Source organism: Giraffa tippelskirchi, chromosome 9, assembly GCF_054371585.1.
Source record: "Giraffa tippelskirchi isolate mGirTip1 chromosome 9, T2T-mGirTip1v1.2.pri, whole genome shotgun sequence".
NCBI lineage: Eukaryota > Metazoa > Chordata > Mammalia > Artiodactyla > Giraffidae > Giraffa > Giraffa tippelskirchi.
Window position 1 is genome coordinate 119,386,466 of NC_137283.1, and position 16,451 is coordinate 119,402,916.

The following is a 16,451-nucleotide window of genomic DNA, read 5'->3' on the forward strand; positions in this document are numbered from 1 at the left end:
TTCTAGCCTTACATTTATTCCAGCATATCACTTCTCTCAGCCCGTGTATTCTTTACCACCTGTTAGTGTGGGACATCAATTTCTCAGACTTCCAAGAGCCATTCTGGTAACAAATGCACCCACTCCCTGAGTTTCCTGCCAGGTTGTTAGACCTTATGCCCTGTGAAAGTGATCCAAATCAATAAATCCCTAGTTTATCTAGTCTTATATTCCGACACTTTGGTTAAGCACCTTCTAAGTCCAATGCCAGATGCATTCTCCTGGCTCCCACTGGTGTTGCTTATCCTGGGGGGCTTAGTTTCCTTCCTCCCTTGCTGCACCCAGCTTGGCCTTGTGCAGGTTATATTGGGATTTAACCCTGGTCATCAGACTGGTAACCAGGAGAGGAAGTGCAAGCAGCTTCCAAAAGGGGCACCCATTGCTTTACATATGTTACACCTTCTAGTGCAGGGACCTTTGTGTCAGGCTACTCTGGTTTTCCACCACAGACCTTCCTCAACTATTTAATCATCTATGGAGCCCCGCATCTTTAACTTTCAGAGCTTCAATTTGCTGCTCAGCTCTGTCTTCTTTTCTATTTGTAAGAGATTAAACAGGTCAATGGCTCTCTCACTTAGTCCTTGACTGTCTTTTAGCAACGCTCAGTTTCTTATTATTCCTTTGCAGTTAGCAATACAATTTATCAGTAACCAACCACCTCTGCTGCTTTGTAGGTATTGTTTCTCTTGATATTCCAAATGCCTTCCATGTCATCTGCAGTAGCCATTATCCTTGGGCTGCCTCGGGCCAAGGAGTGTCCAGGCCCCACATACCATTCAGTATGATAGCGTCTTAGGCTACTGGGCAGTGAATGAACCTGCGCCCAAAACTCATTGCCTTTTTTCTTGAACTACAAGTGGTATCATTTGTATTAGTTCAGATCCTCAAGAAGTGGGACACTGAGACAGAATTAGACATGTGTATTAATTTCCTGTGGCTGCCTTAACAAATTACTGTCAATTGAATAGTTTCAAACAGCTCACATCACACATCTATTCTTCCACAGTTCTGGAGGCTGGAACTTAGTTCGAGAATCAGTTCTCTCGGTTGAAATCAAGCTGTGGGCAGAAGCACACTTACTCTGGAGGCTCTAGGGGAGCATCTGCTCCTGGCTTCTTCCAGCTTTTGGTGGCTGCCTTCCATTACCAGTATCTTCAAATCTCTCACTGTTGCCTTTCCCTCTGCTTGTGTTTATGTCAAGTCTCACTTTAAGGGCATTATGATGGTGTTTCAGGCCCATCTGGGTAATCGAGGATATTCTCCTCAGATCAAAAATCCTTAACTAACCACAGTTGCAAAGAAACCTTTTCCAAATAAGGTACATTCAAAGATTTCAGGATTTTGACCTGTTATCTTTGGATATTAAAATATTAAAAAATAGTCCCCCTGCAACATGCAATAGATTATTGAGGAAATACCTGTAAAGGCAAAAAGGAAGGAATATGTAGAGGCAGTGGGGAAATGCAGTTCTGACATCTCTGAAAAGGAGTGGAAAGGAAGGGGCAACATGTACAGAGTGTATCAGGCCTCAGTGGAATTCTAGAAAAGTTTGCCTAGGTTACAGGGAGTCCTTGAACCAAAGTACTTCGTTTAAAATTCCTGTGCCTGCAGGAATGGGTCTGCATCTGTAAGCCTTTGTGCAAAGTCACTGGCTCAGGGCAACACATGGGAAGTGAGGCCTGGACAGGACTGTGGTGGTGGATCCAGAAGAGCAATAGCTCAATCCATCAGTTATGCTCCATGGAGCTGGGGAGCTGAGCAAGGCATTTTCATAGTCAATACGTCCATCCATGTTACTTTTTCTCAGTTCATGCTATCATAAATCTTCACATTTCTAAGGTCCCTGGCTAGCTAGATAACTCATGAGGCATTAATCAATGATTAGTTTAGATTTGTACCCATCTACCTCTCCTTCTACAAAAAGTGGAGCACAAATTATTGCCTGAAGATCTGCTCAGCAGGGGAAGTTCCCTCTCCTACTGTCATTTACGGACATCTAAAAGTGGGACTGTAATAAAGCAGTGATTATTCTTGGCTGAAGACACAATACCTTGTAGATTTAACTCTTAAAAAGGCCTGTGCTTTTTCCTCCTCTATAAGCTAGTCATCAGCCTCTGCATATGAGTTCATAGATGTTGGTGAGGGGGAGGCATAAAGGCAATAGCAGCAACTGCCCTGGTGTCTGATTCCCCAACTCACGTGATTCAGTTGTGCTTTCTGGACCACCTTGAACCTGGTCTTGAGTGTACCACTTCAATTTAAGAGTGAAATGCTGCTGCACACCTCCAACTTCATAATCTAGCACATCAAATAAGTCTCATTTCACAAAGGAGAGTCCTAGACACAGCCACATAGAGTCTCATGTCTTTGGTGGACCCAGTTCAAGGCCACTTTTCAAATGAAGGGTAGTTGTTGGAAGTATATAGCATGTCCGTATTCCCAGATTCTAAGATCTGTGTTGTGATGCTTCTGTTGAGCCTCTGTTGGCCAGAGGCACTTCAGGTATCATTGAATCTGCTTGGTCATAAAGCCTAAATTGTAGGACCATTTACCCCACAGCTCATACCCAACACTGAGGCTTCTCTTACTCTGGAGCCAGCTTAAAAGTGGCAGCTTTATATGTTACCTTGTAATTGGATTGGGACAGCACTTCCAAATAAGGTATACATTCTTTCGAAAGTCTAAAAAGTTCAATCAAGTGCTACGCCTCTTTCTTCTCAGTGGCAGTGCCAAGTGCAGCCAACTTTTCTCACTTAAGAGAAGTTATCCTCACCTGCTACAGCCCACTGCTCCTTTAGAAACTTATCTATGTGGCTGGTCTCTGAACTCTCATGAGTTTTATGTCACTTCTGCCTGGCATGCATGGTGGGCCTTTCAAAAGCATCTACTTCTCCTACTTCCTGATCACCAGGTCTACTTAGTATGCTGTCATCAATGTAATGAACCAGTGTGATACTCTGTGGAATATCAAGGCAATCAAGGTCCCCCTAGGATATTATGGGACCAAGAACCAAGAGCTGACATAGCCCTGAGGTAAAAGAGCAAGGGTGAATTTGAAAAGTGGCCTTGAACTGGGTCCACCGAAGACATGAGACTCTATGTGGCTGTGTCTAGGACTCTCCTTTGTGAAATGAGACTTATTTGATGTGCTAAATTATGAAGTTGGAGGTGTGCAGCAGCATTTCACTCTTAAATTGAAGTGGTACACTCATGACCAGGTTCAAGGTGGTCCAGAAAGCACAACTGAATCACGTGAGTTGGGGAATCAGACACCAGGGCAGTTGCTGCTATTGCCTTCTAATTTTCTCTATTACCTGGTATAGAAAATAAATGTTTGCTGAATCAGTGACTGCCTGAAAGGTGCCAAGGGCTGTGATAGTGTGCTCCAGTGATGATACCACATTGGGAATAGCAGCTACAATTGGTGTCACAACCTGATTAACTTTATCATCATACAGAGGTATCCCTGAGTATATATCTGGAATTTGCACTAACTAAATAGGGGAGTAAAAAGAGATTATAGGAATTGTTACCACTGCATGTTTCATGTCTTTGATGGCAGCACTAATTTCCCCTGAGAAACCTCTATGCAGGTCAAGAAGCAACAGTTAGAACCAGACATGGAACAACAGACTGGTTCAAAATTGAGAAAGGAGTATGTCAAAGCTGCATATTGTCACCCTGATTATTTAACTTCTATGCAGAGTACATCATGAGAAATGCCAGGCTGGATGAAACTCAAGCTGAAATCAACACTGCCAGGAGAAATATCAACAACCTCAGATATGCAGATGCCATCACCCTTATGGCAGAAAGTGAAGAGGAACTAAAGAACCTCTTGATGAAGATGAAAGAGGAGAGTGAAAAATCTGGCTTAAAATTCAACATTTAGAAAATGAAGATTGTGGCATCTGGTCCCATCACTTCATGGCAAATAGATGGGGAAACAGTGGAAACAGTGACAGACTTTATTTTCTTGGGTTCCAAAATCGCTGTGGATGGTGACTGCAGTCATGAAATTAGAAGACGCTTGCTCCTTGGAAGGAAAGCTATGACCAACCTAGACAGTGTATTAAAAAACAGAGACATTACTTTGCTGACAAAGACCTTTATAGTCAAAGCTATGGTTTTTCCAGTAGTCATGTATGAGTGTGAGAGTTGGATCATAAAGATGGCTGAGTGCCGAAGAATTGATACCTTTGAACTGTCATGCTGGAGAAGCCTTTTGAGAGTCCCTTGGACTTCAAGGAGATCAAACCAGTCAATCCTAAAGGGAATCAGTCCTGAATATTCATTGGAAGGACTGATGCTGAAGCTGAAGCTGAAGCTCCAACCCTCTGGCCACCTGACGCGAAGAGCCGACTCATTAGAAAAGACCTTGATGCTGGGAAAGATTGAAGGTTGGAGGAGAAGGGAGTAACAGAGGATGAGATGGATGAATGGCATCATTGACTCAATGGACATGAATTTGAGCAAACTCCAGGAGATAGTGAAGAACAGGGAAGCCTGGTGTGCTGCAGTGCATGGGGTTGCAGAGAGTTGGACTGGACATGACTGAGTGACTAAACAACAAAAATTTCTGTGATAGCCAGTGATGTAGTGTCATATCTTTTTGACTTTTCATACTGTTCATGGAGTTCTGAAGGCAAGAATACTGAAGTGAATTGCCATTCCCTTCTCCAGTGGACCACCTTTTGTCAGAACTCTCCACCATGACCTGTCCATCTTGAATGGCCCTACACAGCATGGCTCATAGTTTCACTGAGTTATACATGGCTGTGGTCCATGTGATCAGATTGGTTAGTTTTCTGTGATTGTGGTTCTCATTCTGTCTACCCTCTGATGGATAAGGATAAGAGGCTTATGGAAGCTACCACTTCAGTATTCTTGGGACTTCCCTGGTAGCTCACATAGTAAAGAATCTGCCTGCAATGTGGAAGACCCAGGTTTGATCCCTGGGTCAGGAAGATAACCTGGAGAAGGGAATGTCTAACCCATTCCAGTAATCTTGCCTGGAGAAGTCCATGGACAGATGCCTGGCTGGCTACAGTCCATGGGTCCCAAAGAGTTGGACACATTGAGTGACTAACACTTTCACTTTTCAAGTGGTTTTTAATCCCCATTACAGTCAAGTTTCCATTACTAGACCTAAGATTTTTTTCCATTTGTACACATCAAGCAGTATTTTAATGGCTGCTTATCTATTTTATTCCTAGGGATTTTCATACTCAATTAACTACCACCAGAGATCATTTTAGGATAAAAGACTTTGATTACTGCCCCACCTCATTGGCTTATTACGGTAATTGCACACAGCAAGTCTCTAATGATTCAACAGTGGCACCTGTTTTCTATCCATATGGAAATGGAACCAGGGAGCCTGATTTTATGATGGCATCTGCCACCATCATCTCTAGTCTACAGAGAACAGCCACTACAAAGCTTTTAGAGAATGTTGGTCTTCCCCACACCAATGTACTCCTTAATACTTTGGTAAAAGAGATATCCTTCTGGTTTTAATCCAATATTATCTCCCTGAGTCTTTGTAGTTCTTCCTCTATTCTAAGCCAGTCTGGTATCCTATCTTTATTGTCCGGAGGCCACTAATGAGTTCATACTTTAAATTTTATTCATCATTTCTAAGTGTTTTATATTTGGAATTTTTTTCTGGTTATATAGTTTGCTGGATTGCAAGAAATGTGTTATTCTTATGGTTTAAGATTTATGTTTTATTAGCTAGAATCCCATCTATTCATTAATTCATACTTGACTACAAGGACCTCATTATGCTTTAATTATGTGTTAAATATTCGTTACCATACATTAATGTTGTTTTAAGTTTTTGAGTATAACCTTCAATTATAAACTCACAAATAATTTTTAATTTTGTTTCATGTTTTTATAAATTTCTTTGAGTCTGCTCTGCACTCTGGTGAGTTTCTTAATGCTGTCTTCCTACCTATTATTTCTCAATTTGACGGTCTACGCTATAAAGTTTATCCTCTCTTTGCATTTTCCATTCTTTTCGCTTTATTTATATCTCCAACATCTTAATTTTAAAATTTACGTATCTTTATTTCTGTTTACTTCTCATTCTTTTTATTATCTTTTTAAAAAAATTAAAGTTATACTTTCATCTCATTGAATATTTGCAATATATTTAAAGTTTTTGTTATATTTTAAAAAATGAGATGGAATTCATCTGGAGTGGATTCCATATCAATTATTGATTTTGTCAGTTGCCTTTCCTAGCACTGGTTTCCTATTAGTATTTTATTGCTGTGCAACAACTAGGGCTGTCAGTCATTCATGTACCTCCATGCCTAATACAGATGCTCAATAAACATTTATTAAATAAGTGAATAACTATCTTTACAGGTTTATATAGTCTGAACATCTGCACTGCCATTTAAAAAAATTATTTATTTTTTTGGCTGTGCTGAGTCTTCATTGCTGTATGGGCTTTTCTCCAGTTGCAGTGAGTGAACTACTCTCCAGTTGCAGTGCTTGGGCTTCTCACTGTGGTAGCTTCTCTTGTTGTGGAACACAGGCTCTAGGCTCATGGGCTCAGTAGTTGTGCAGAGGCTTAGTTGCTCCATGGCATGTGGAATCTTCCTGGACCAGGGATCAAATCCATGTGTTCTGCATTGGCAGGGTAATTCCTACCTACTGTGCCACCAGGGAAGTCTGAGATTTTTTAAAAGAAATTTTTAATTGGGAATAATTTTAGATTTACGGAAGAATGAAATACAAAGATAATGCAGAGAGTTCCTGAATACCATAAACTCAACCTCCCCTAAATCTTATACCTGGTTTCATCATGGTTCATTTGTCAAAACACTGGTACTTCACTTTAACTGAATTTAGACTTCATTCAGATTTCTCCAACTTTTCGCTTAAGTGTTATCTTTCTGTTTCAGGACCCAAACAAGAATATCAAATATCAAGTCATGACAAATAGATTTTAAAAAATAACATAGATTCAAAAGACATTTGATTTGACAACTCTAGAGGAAGCTGTAGTTGTGCCTAGGATTGGATGCTGTGATTCATAGGGACAACTGATGCTTCTTTTTCTGCAGAGACTTACCATTAGAGCCACAGACTACATCACATATAAGAAAGCACTTCCTGTTGGTTGCCCTGACACTGTGGAGTGCAATAAAAGTGGAGAAAACTAAGACATGAAGGTATTGTTATCATGGTTAGTTGTGCCTTCTGATTTGTTGCTAACACAGAAAAGAAGTATCAGGAATTTAGCACAAGTCAAGCTGATCCAAAGGAGAGTCACAAGATGGATAGCAGACCATTTAATACTCAGAAATATGGACTCTCTGAGCTGGTTTTCCTAGTCACTGGAAGACTACCTACTCAGTGTAGTTGATTAATAAATTGTTGAACATATGAATAAGTAGTCGAAGAATATACTATGTGTTAATATCGGGGCACATGGTTACCAGGAAGGCATAAGTCCCACAGGTAAATGAAAAAAGATACTCTTTTTTCCCCTTACTAGTAGTCAAGAGGGGTGGAACTTAAATGTCCTTACTCTTAGCTCTCTTAGATGATCAAATGCTCACAGGATTCAGAGGAACACAAAGAATAGCATTTCGGTCTCCAGGCAGACACCTCAACCAACACAGAACCCAGTAGAATTTAGGGGCGGCTTCTCTGTCCTACTTCTTGCATGTTCAACTTTTCAAGTTCAAGTCTTGTGCTGCTTTATGAACTTCCTCTCTCACAGTTACTAGTAAATTCAAAACCTGTTATTTCTGATTTCTGCTTTCTCTTCACACCTCCCAGCTACCACTGGCCTGTTTTCTCCTCAGCCTCAGGGGAATTATTCTTTAGTCCCATCTGTTTCTACTTTAGATAGAGTTGGGATTGTGTGGGGGTGGTTGTATTTTGGATTCTGTAGGAAGGGAAGCCGAAAAGCAATAAGACTTATTACTCAGACATATTCCAATGCATATGTCCTGTGCACTATTGTGCTAAGAGCACCATGGTTTCTATCTCTAGTTTTAGATGCGATACCAAATGTCGACTTTTCGTCTTGCTGAGATATGTGATAAGAAGCAGGAAGGGAACTGGCATTTTCTAGGAATCAGGAATGGAAAGTGGGGGAAGTGGGAGGAGAATGAGGAAAAGGCTTCTTTCTGTTTTACTTGTGACTTGCTTTTGGATTTTTCAGACTTGCCAGTTTCTCTTTTTTTCTTTCCTGAATTCCTATTTGGACTCAGTGTGTTGGCTTGTTTTTGCCTCTGGTGAATTGGAAAGTCTACATTCTATTTTTATTGTACTAATGGTTATTTTTGATGTTTTATACCATATTGGAAGGTCTTTCACTCTATTGATCAATGTCAAAAATGAGAAAATGTTCATTGCACAGCTGAAATGCAAACCTAAGCAGTTTCATTCCTGCATTGTTGTTCTTAATTATTAAGCTCTTAAACCTACACTATGATGTTTCAATCCTCTTCTCCCTTAGCTTTTATTTTTAGCATTATTTCCTAGCCTTTTTAACAAAAATTATTTGGCTTCCCTTGTGACTCAGCTGGTAAAGAATCTGCCTGCAACACAGGAGACCTGGGTTCGATCCCTGGGTTGGGAAGATCCCCTGGAGAAGGGAAAGGCTACCCACTCCAGTATTATGGCCTGGAGAATTCCATGGACTGTATAGTCCATGGGGTCACAGAGTCAGACATGACTGAGTAACTTTCACTTTCTTCATTGAGAGCAAGAGTTCTTAAAGTTGGATTATACACTCCTGGTGTATTCCTTGCTACATTTATCTTAGCCAGTAAAGGCTGGTTTGTTTAACTAGAATGCTGATTATCTGAAGACTTGGGAAAGTATTGTTGAAAATTTGGTGTCATATATATTTACAAGGGAATCAGAAGAATTCCAGTTCTTTGTATATCTTCTGTGTGCAGTATATGTGTGAGAGAGATTACCTAGAAAAAAGAAAATATGCAGTGTATACAGAAAATATTGTATTTTTTGTACTCCAAGAGACAAGTGGTATTAGGTTGTTATTGGATGAATCAGGGTAGGGTCTGCCATGGTGTTGAAAATGTATGTTTGTGTCATTCACTCCCATGGCTACTGCAAATCTGTCAGACAGGAGCAGGGATGTGTGATAGTTTACTCAGTCAGTAGAGGTCCATATAGCTGTTTTATAAAAAAAATAAAATTCACCACTTTATAGAACATTGCTTCTTTTCCAAATTTAATTATCAGTCAAGTAAAACTCAGCTCCATCAGTCAAATTAATTCAAATACGTGCTGAAATTGTGCTTTATTCACTTTTCATTTAAAACTTTATAAATTTGCTTCTTTCTGTTTCCAACCAAAGTGAAGTCCCTTTTCACAAATAACCTCAGTTATTACCTTTTATTATTTTGCCTATATATATATTACTATATATATTACTAATATATATATATTATATATATTACTATATATATTACTATATATATTACTAATATATATATTATATATATTACTATATATATTACTAATATATATATAATATATATTATATATATATTACAAATATATATATTATATATATTATATATATATTATATATATTACTCAAATGTGCTCATTTATCTTAGGTATATATCTTTGTTTGAAACCTGGATCTGTGATGCCCAGTCGTGAACAGAAAGTACAAATCGTGATAAGGAAATTGAGAACAATACGAAATCATCATAGATTATGGTAATGAAGGCATTATTCCTAAGCTGCCCACAATGAACTTGACAACAAAGAAGTTGAAAGCTCTCCCAACTACAGCCACTAAATTGACATCAAGCAGAATTATCAATCGGAAGAAGCTTCTGTGTACTTTGAAGCCAGTTTAAAAGTATAAGCTTTTGTTACTGCAGAAATGCAAACGAACCTAGATTTTGGAGCCTTTTATGTAAGAAAACAATGAGTAATAACTTCACAAAATAACCATTCTTTCCATGCCAGTCACAAAAGCTGCATTTTTTATTTTCATGCATGTAAGGTTTCTCTATTTTCCCCAAACTTCAAAATTTCATCAGAATACATTTAAATATACATTTTCTCATTAATTATTCCCAAAACTTTGAACTTTTTAATTTTTGATTTGCAAACTCGTGTTTTTTGTTTGTTTGTTTGTTTTGTTTTTTCAGTAAATAAGAGCTTTTCTTGATTAGCTTTTAACTTTTTAACTGTTTCTTTTCTTCTGTTCATCTTATCTTGGAATTCCTGTCATATGTAGGTTGAATATTTACATTTGTCTTTTCAGTTCAGTTCAGTTGTTCAGTCGTGTCTGACTCATTGTGACCCCATGGACTGCAGCACACCATGCTTCCCTGTCCATCATCAACTCCCAGAGCTTACTCAAACTCATGCCCATTGAGTCGATGATGCCATCCAACCATCTCATCCTCCCATCTCATCCTCTGTCGTCCCCTTCTCTTCCCACCTTCAATCTTTCCCAGCATTAGTGTCTTTTCCAATAAGTCAGTTCTTTGCATCAGGTGGCCCAAGAATTGGAGTTTCAGCTTCAACATCAGTTCTTCCAATGAATATTCAGGACTGATTTCCTTTAGGATGGACTGGTTGGATCTCCTTGCAGTCCAAGAGACTCTCAAGAGTCTTCTCCAACACCACGGTTCAAGAGCATCAATCCTTCGGTGCTCAGCTTTCTTTATAGTCCAACTCTCACATCTATACATGACAACTGGAAAAACCATAACTTTGATAGATGGACCTTTGTTGGAAAAGTAATGTCTCTGCTTTCTAATATGCTGTTTAGGTTGGTCATAGCTTTTCTTCCAAGGAGCAAGCGTCTTTTAATTTCATGATTGCACTCACCATCTGCAGTGATTTTGGAGCCCAAGAAAATAAAGTCTGTCACTGTTTCCATTGTTTCCCCATCTATTTGCCATGAAGTGATGGGACTAGATGCCATGATCTTAGTTTTCTGAATGTTGAGCTTTAAGTCAATTTTTTCACTCTTCTCTTTCACTTTCATCAAGAGGCTCTTTAGTTCTTCTTCACTTTCTGCATAAGGGTGGTATCATCTGCATATCTGAGGTTATTGATATTTCTCCCAGCAATCTTGATTCAGCTTGTGCTTCATCCAGCCTGGCATTTTGCATGATGTACTCTGCATATTTGTCTTTTAGGAATTGTCATTTGCATCTCTTAAAATTTTCTTCTTCTTTAGGTGATTTTCCTAACTTTGTCTTCTACTTAAGATATTCAGGTCTCCTTAGACAACACTTTCCGCTATTTTGGGGCTCTAAAACAATTTTTTTCTTTATTTATGTTTTAGCAATATGCTGTTTGATGTGTTCTGCTTCCAGAAATGGTGGGTATAGCTTCTTTAAACAATTGAAAAACAACTAAACCATTGTAAAACAAACCAAGAGTTGGAAAACTATGAACCAAAAAAGTCTGGTTGAGGGCACTGGAGGATTCCCTGGTAAATAACACTTGTAAGACTGAGACATGAAGAGAAGGGAAGACCAGGGAGGTTATGTGCCAGACATTTGTTTCTGTCTTTTCCCCTTAATGCATTCACTGATTTGAAAGCAGTGACTGAGGCTGGGAGGCTATGCAGGATTTCCAGCAGCCTCATGGCAGTGGCAGGACAAACGCTGGAACTGGGGCAACAGGAAGTACTAGTAAACCAGTACACTAGGATTTCAGTTGGAAGTTTTACCCTTAGGAGCAAGAGTAAAAGAAACATAAACTAACTCTTGCAAGGCCTGCCCTTAGCTTAGTCGGGGGAGTTTGTAATTTCCTCAGATCTGTCTCATCACAACAAAAATTTGAAGCAATGAGTGGACCAGTGTTACAGCCCTGTGTAATTTCCTCAGACACCAGTGTTACAGCTCCATGTTACAACTCAGTTTTATTTAGAAATCCATCCTTGAGGGATGAGGGTGAGCTGACCCAAAAGACGTGAAGAGAAGAGAAGCCCCTGGCTCAATTTTGGCTCCTCTTTTTAAATGTTTTTTTTTCTCCTCCCACTGAGCCTACCCTATGGAAACTGGGCTAGCCAGAGTGGCTGTTTGTTTCACCTGAGGTCCTCACTCGGGTCCTCGGACCTTCCTTTGTTCTATTTTTGTGAGCTTTTCCCTTCTTTGTCTTTTAGCCACCACCATTTTGGACTCCTTTTTCCTATTCTAACTACCTAACCTTCCCCCTTCAAGAGATAGGAGGCCCAATTCTTTGGGAATAGGGGCATTGAGATCTCTCTGGCTACTTCCTGCTGAGCTGGGATGGTGAGGGGCATTGGGCCTCCCCCTCTTGCTAGTCTCAAGCCTCAGAGTCCTTATAGGTGTGTCTATCTAAGGGTGAGTGAGATTTTCCATGGTTGGCTGTAGTTTTATATATCCTTGTTTAACTGGCACTGCATGTTGTAGCTTGTTGACCTGGGCAGAGACGAAATGGGTTAGACTATTGATAATACATGGAGCAATCACAAGCAGCATCAATATGGTGATAACAGGGATTAGTAGGGGTATTAGCCAACTCCAAATTCCCCATTGTCAGGAGAAGGATCCCCTGAGAGATTGTAGCCACCCCAAGAACTCTCCAGCTTGTTCTTTGGGGTCCTGTAGGATCTAGAATGTTTTTCTTGAGGACTATGAGATTTTTTTAACTTAGTTGGAGGTGTTTACCCAGAAACAACATGTCTCATTCAAGATGGCTGAAGTCCTTCCTTGCTCAGGGATCAGGAGATCTATCTCCTGTCTATTTTGGAGTACAACACTTGCCAAGCTGTGTTGGCTCTTTAGAGATAGCCTGAGAAATATTATCTCCAGAAACTTAATTTTGAGGGTGTTCATAAGAATAGCACTCATTTGTAGTTCTGAATAGGTCGCTGAGATCTCCAGGAGGGCTCACCGGTGTATTGAGTGTTCTCTTCTGTTTTCTTCCATGGCTTGACTCATGAGTAGTGAATCCAGGAGTTGTGTTCTGGTACCTTGACTGCTGTGGGGGTAGAAAGTATTACAGGGTAGGGGCCCTTCCATGTGGGCTGGAGTTGAGCCTTTGGGGACCCATCTTTCCAGACTTTAATTAGGACTTGAGTCCCTGGAGCTTATAGTGGTGACTCTTTAGAATCTTTTGGGTCCTGGTTGACACCCCACAAGTGTATATCCTGTTGGAATTGCCCAGTGGCCATGGTATAAGACCAGAGGGTCTGAGCCTCTGGATCTAGGAAGAGGTCATTGACATAAACAAAAGGTCTCCCATATAACATCTCATAAGGGCTAAGACCAACCTGTTCCTTAGGGGCAATACGGGTGTGGAGGAGAGCCTCCTTCCATTCCAGGGAGGTCTTCTGGGTTATATTTTTTATCACTGATTTTAAGAATTGGTTGGCTCTTTCTACTTTTCCTGAAGATCGAGGCCTCCAGGCACAATGGAGATAATAAGTAATCCCTAGTGCTTCAGAGACCCCTTGGTTGGACCTTAGAAGTAAATGGTGTCCCATTGTCATTTTGTAATGACCTGAGCAGACCAAATCTCAGAATGATTTCATGGAGCAGTTTTTTTTTTTTTACCACCTTCTCAGCCTTCTCAGTCCGGGTGGGAAAGCCTTCAATCCATTCTGTGAATGTATCTATCGTGACTAATAGGCATTTATGCCCTCGAAAAACTGACATCTGTGTGAAGTCCATCTGCCAGTCCTCTCCTGGGTAGGTCCCATGTCGTTGGACAGGCTGAGACAGCTGGGGTCTTTTAGCTCCTTGGGGGTTGTTTAACTGGTAAGTGGGACAAGAGGAGAGCACTTGCCTTATAGTCATTTGGAGGCCTGTTCCTCTGAAGGATCTTTCTAGTAATCTTTGGAGAGTCTTCTCCTCTAAATGAATAGTGGCATGTAAGGAGTTAATTAACTTCCATTGGAGGTTCCCAGGCAGAACAAGGAGTCCCTCCTTTTGGAACCACCCCATATGATCTTGAAAGCCCTCACTCTTAGCTTTAAGAGTCTCACCCTCAGTATATGAAGGACATTCTGGCAAATTAGTGTGTGGAACTAAGGTGGCAACCCCTATTAGGTCATTGTTCTCTAATGCTGCTCTCTTAGCTGCCTGACTGGCTGCTTGGTTCCCTCGTGCCACTTGTGAGCTCCCTTTTTGGTGTCCTTTACAGTGGAAGACTGAAACCTCAGCAGGCAGATGCACTGCCTCCAAGAGCCTAAGAATTTGATCACCTTATTTGATTGCGGACCCTTGAGTGTTCAAGTGGCCTCTTTCTTTCCAAATAGCAGCATGTGCCTGTAGCACCAGAAAGGTATACTTGGAGTCAGTATACCTTCAGGAATTGTTTCACTTGATGGCTGGTAAAAATAGTTAGTCTGCCTCCAAGAGAGTGTTTTAAAGCATCTTCCATCAGATCTGCAATAGCTGCAAGATTTCAAAGGCAGGGCAAGTTCTCTTCCCAATAAGGGAGTTGGACACTCAGGGACCACCGGAAACTGATGGGAAAATGTTTATCCATCCCAGCAACAGAAAAATGCTTAGATGAATCTTTTTGTTAATTGTTTTTCCTGTAGCAGCCAAAATGGTACAGTTTTGAGGGGAGAAAGCTCTGGAGCAAGAGGTCAGGACAGAGCAGGTAGCCCCTTTGTCAACCAAGAAATTCTCGGACCTACCAGCCACATCCATTTGTATCCTTGGCTCCAGCCCCATGATGGTTGTCTGTGACAGGCGAGCTGGCTGGAGTGGGCCACTTCAGTCCTGTTGAACCATCATGAGGGAAGGCTTTGTGCCTGACCTTGAGGCTCTTGGGTCCTGAGGGCAGAGTGCCGCCCAGTGTTCCAATTGATGGCATTTGTAGCAAGCTATTTTAGGAGACTTGTCATGGTTTGGACATTCTTTGGCCCAATATCCTGCCTGTTTATAGATTAGGCATTTGCCTGGTGCCTTGTTCTTTAAGGACTTGGAGTTTGCGATAGAGCTTCCTTGGAGGGCAGTGAGCATCTGGGCATGCCTTATCTCTTTCCTTTTCTCCCTTTCCTGGACCTTGGCCTCCCTCTCCTGTTCTGTTATAAAAGGTATTGGTGGCTTTCTGGACCATCTCATCTAAAGAGGCAACAGGGTCCTGCTACTGTAGCTATTGTAACTTTATCCTGATGTCTGATGCACATTGGGATAGGAATTTGTCCTTTAAAATCACCTGTCCCTCGTAAGAGTCTAAGTCCAGATTGGTAAACTTTTGGAGAGCCTCTTTTAGACTTTCCAGAAAGGCAATGGCATTCTCGTTGGACTCTTGAGTTATTGCTGAGACCAGGCACAGTCCTACAACTAATAGGCTTCCTTCTATTTCCATGGGTGTACTTCCTTAGGGATGAGTCTTTCTGAAGCTTACCCTACCCAGTACTGTTGCGACCTGAGAGTTAGGTGTCCTTGGGTCAGGGTGCAGATCCCCAGGCAGGCTAAGGCATGAAAACCTCCTGGAGATAGAATCTCCAGGCAGGTCAAGGCAGGTCAACCTCCTGGGACCCCGGGCTGGTGGATCTCTGAGCAGGTTGAGGCATGGAAACCTCCCAGGGACCAGATACCTATGCAGGTCAAGACAGGTCGACCTCCTGGGACCCCAGGACTGGAGTTGTGTATCCCCAAGGACCGGTGCTGGATAGGATTAAGGGGTTGTAATCTTAACTCATTGCTGGTTTGTCCACTGTGGATGGGAATAGATACCATGGTGTAAAGCAATCCAAGCCTGTGCCCTGAGACTGGGAACCTGGTGAAGTAGCCATAAGCCTTATCCTCTTACTGCTCTGAGGGAATGTAAGTCATTAATTTTCTTTCTAGTCCTCCATAAGAGCAGGTTAGGGTGTCTCCAGTGGTAAACATTTCATTGTCATAGACCCACTTTAGGTAATAGGAGAAGTAATGACTAAGGAGCAGGTTATCTGGTCCTGTTAGAGGCATTAAGAGTATTTTATTAATGGGCTGGGTGGAGCAGTGTTGTCTACAAGGGGGCAGGGTCCTGGTTGTAGGAGTTAGTAAGTGACTTAAGAACAAATTGATAAGATGTTCCATAAAAGTGGAGTGGAGATCTGATCTGGGGATATGATTGTAACTTTAGGAGAAGGGTGGTAAGGGTTTGGGCCCAAAGAGCCAGCAGGGCTAATTCCCAAAGTGGCAAACATTGTCCCTGAAAGCCCAGTTGCCCTTGAAGGGATGCCACCAACAGATGGATTTCTAGCAGATATTGTGTGCCTGTTACCTGCTCTAGCAGGTTCACTGAGAGATGCTGTTGTTGCACATGTTGTAGGAAACATGGAAGATGAAGGCCTGAATATCTAGAGGGATTGGATATTATACAGTATTTCTCTCCCAGCTATTTTCTGGTTGTTCCTCCAGAAGATTGTAGAGGCAACATTGTGGGCCCAGACAGGGCTCAGGAAA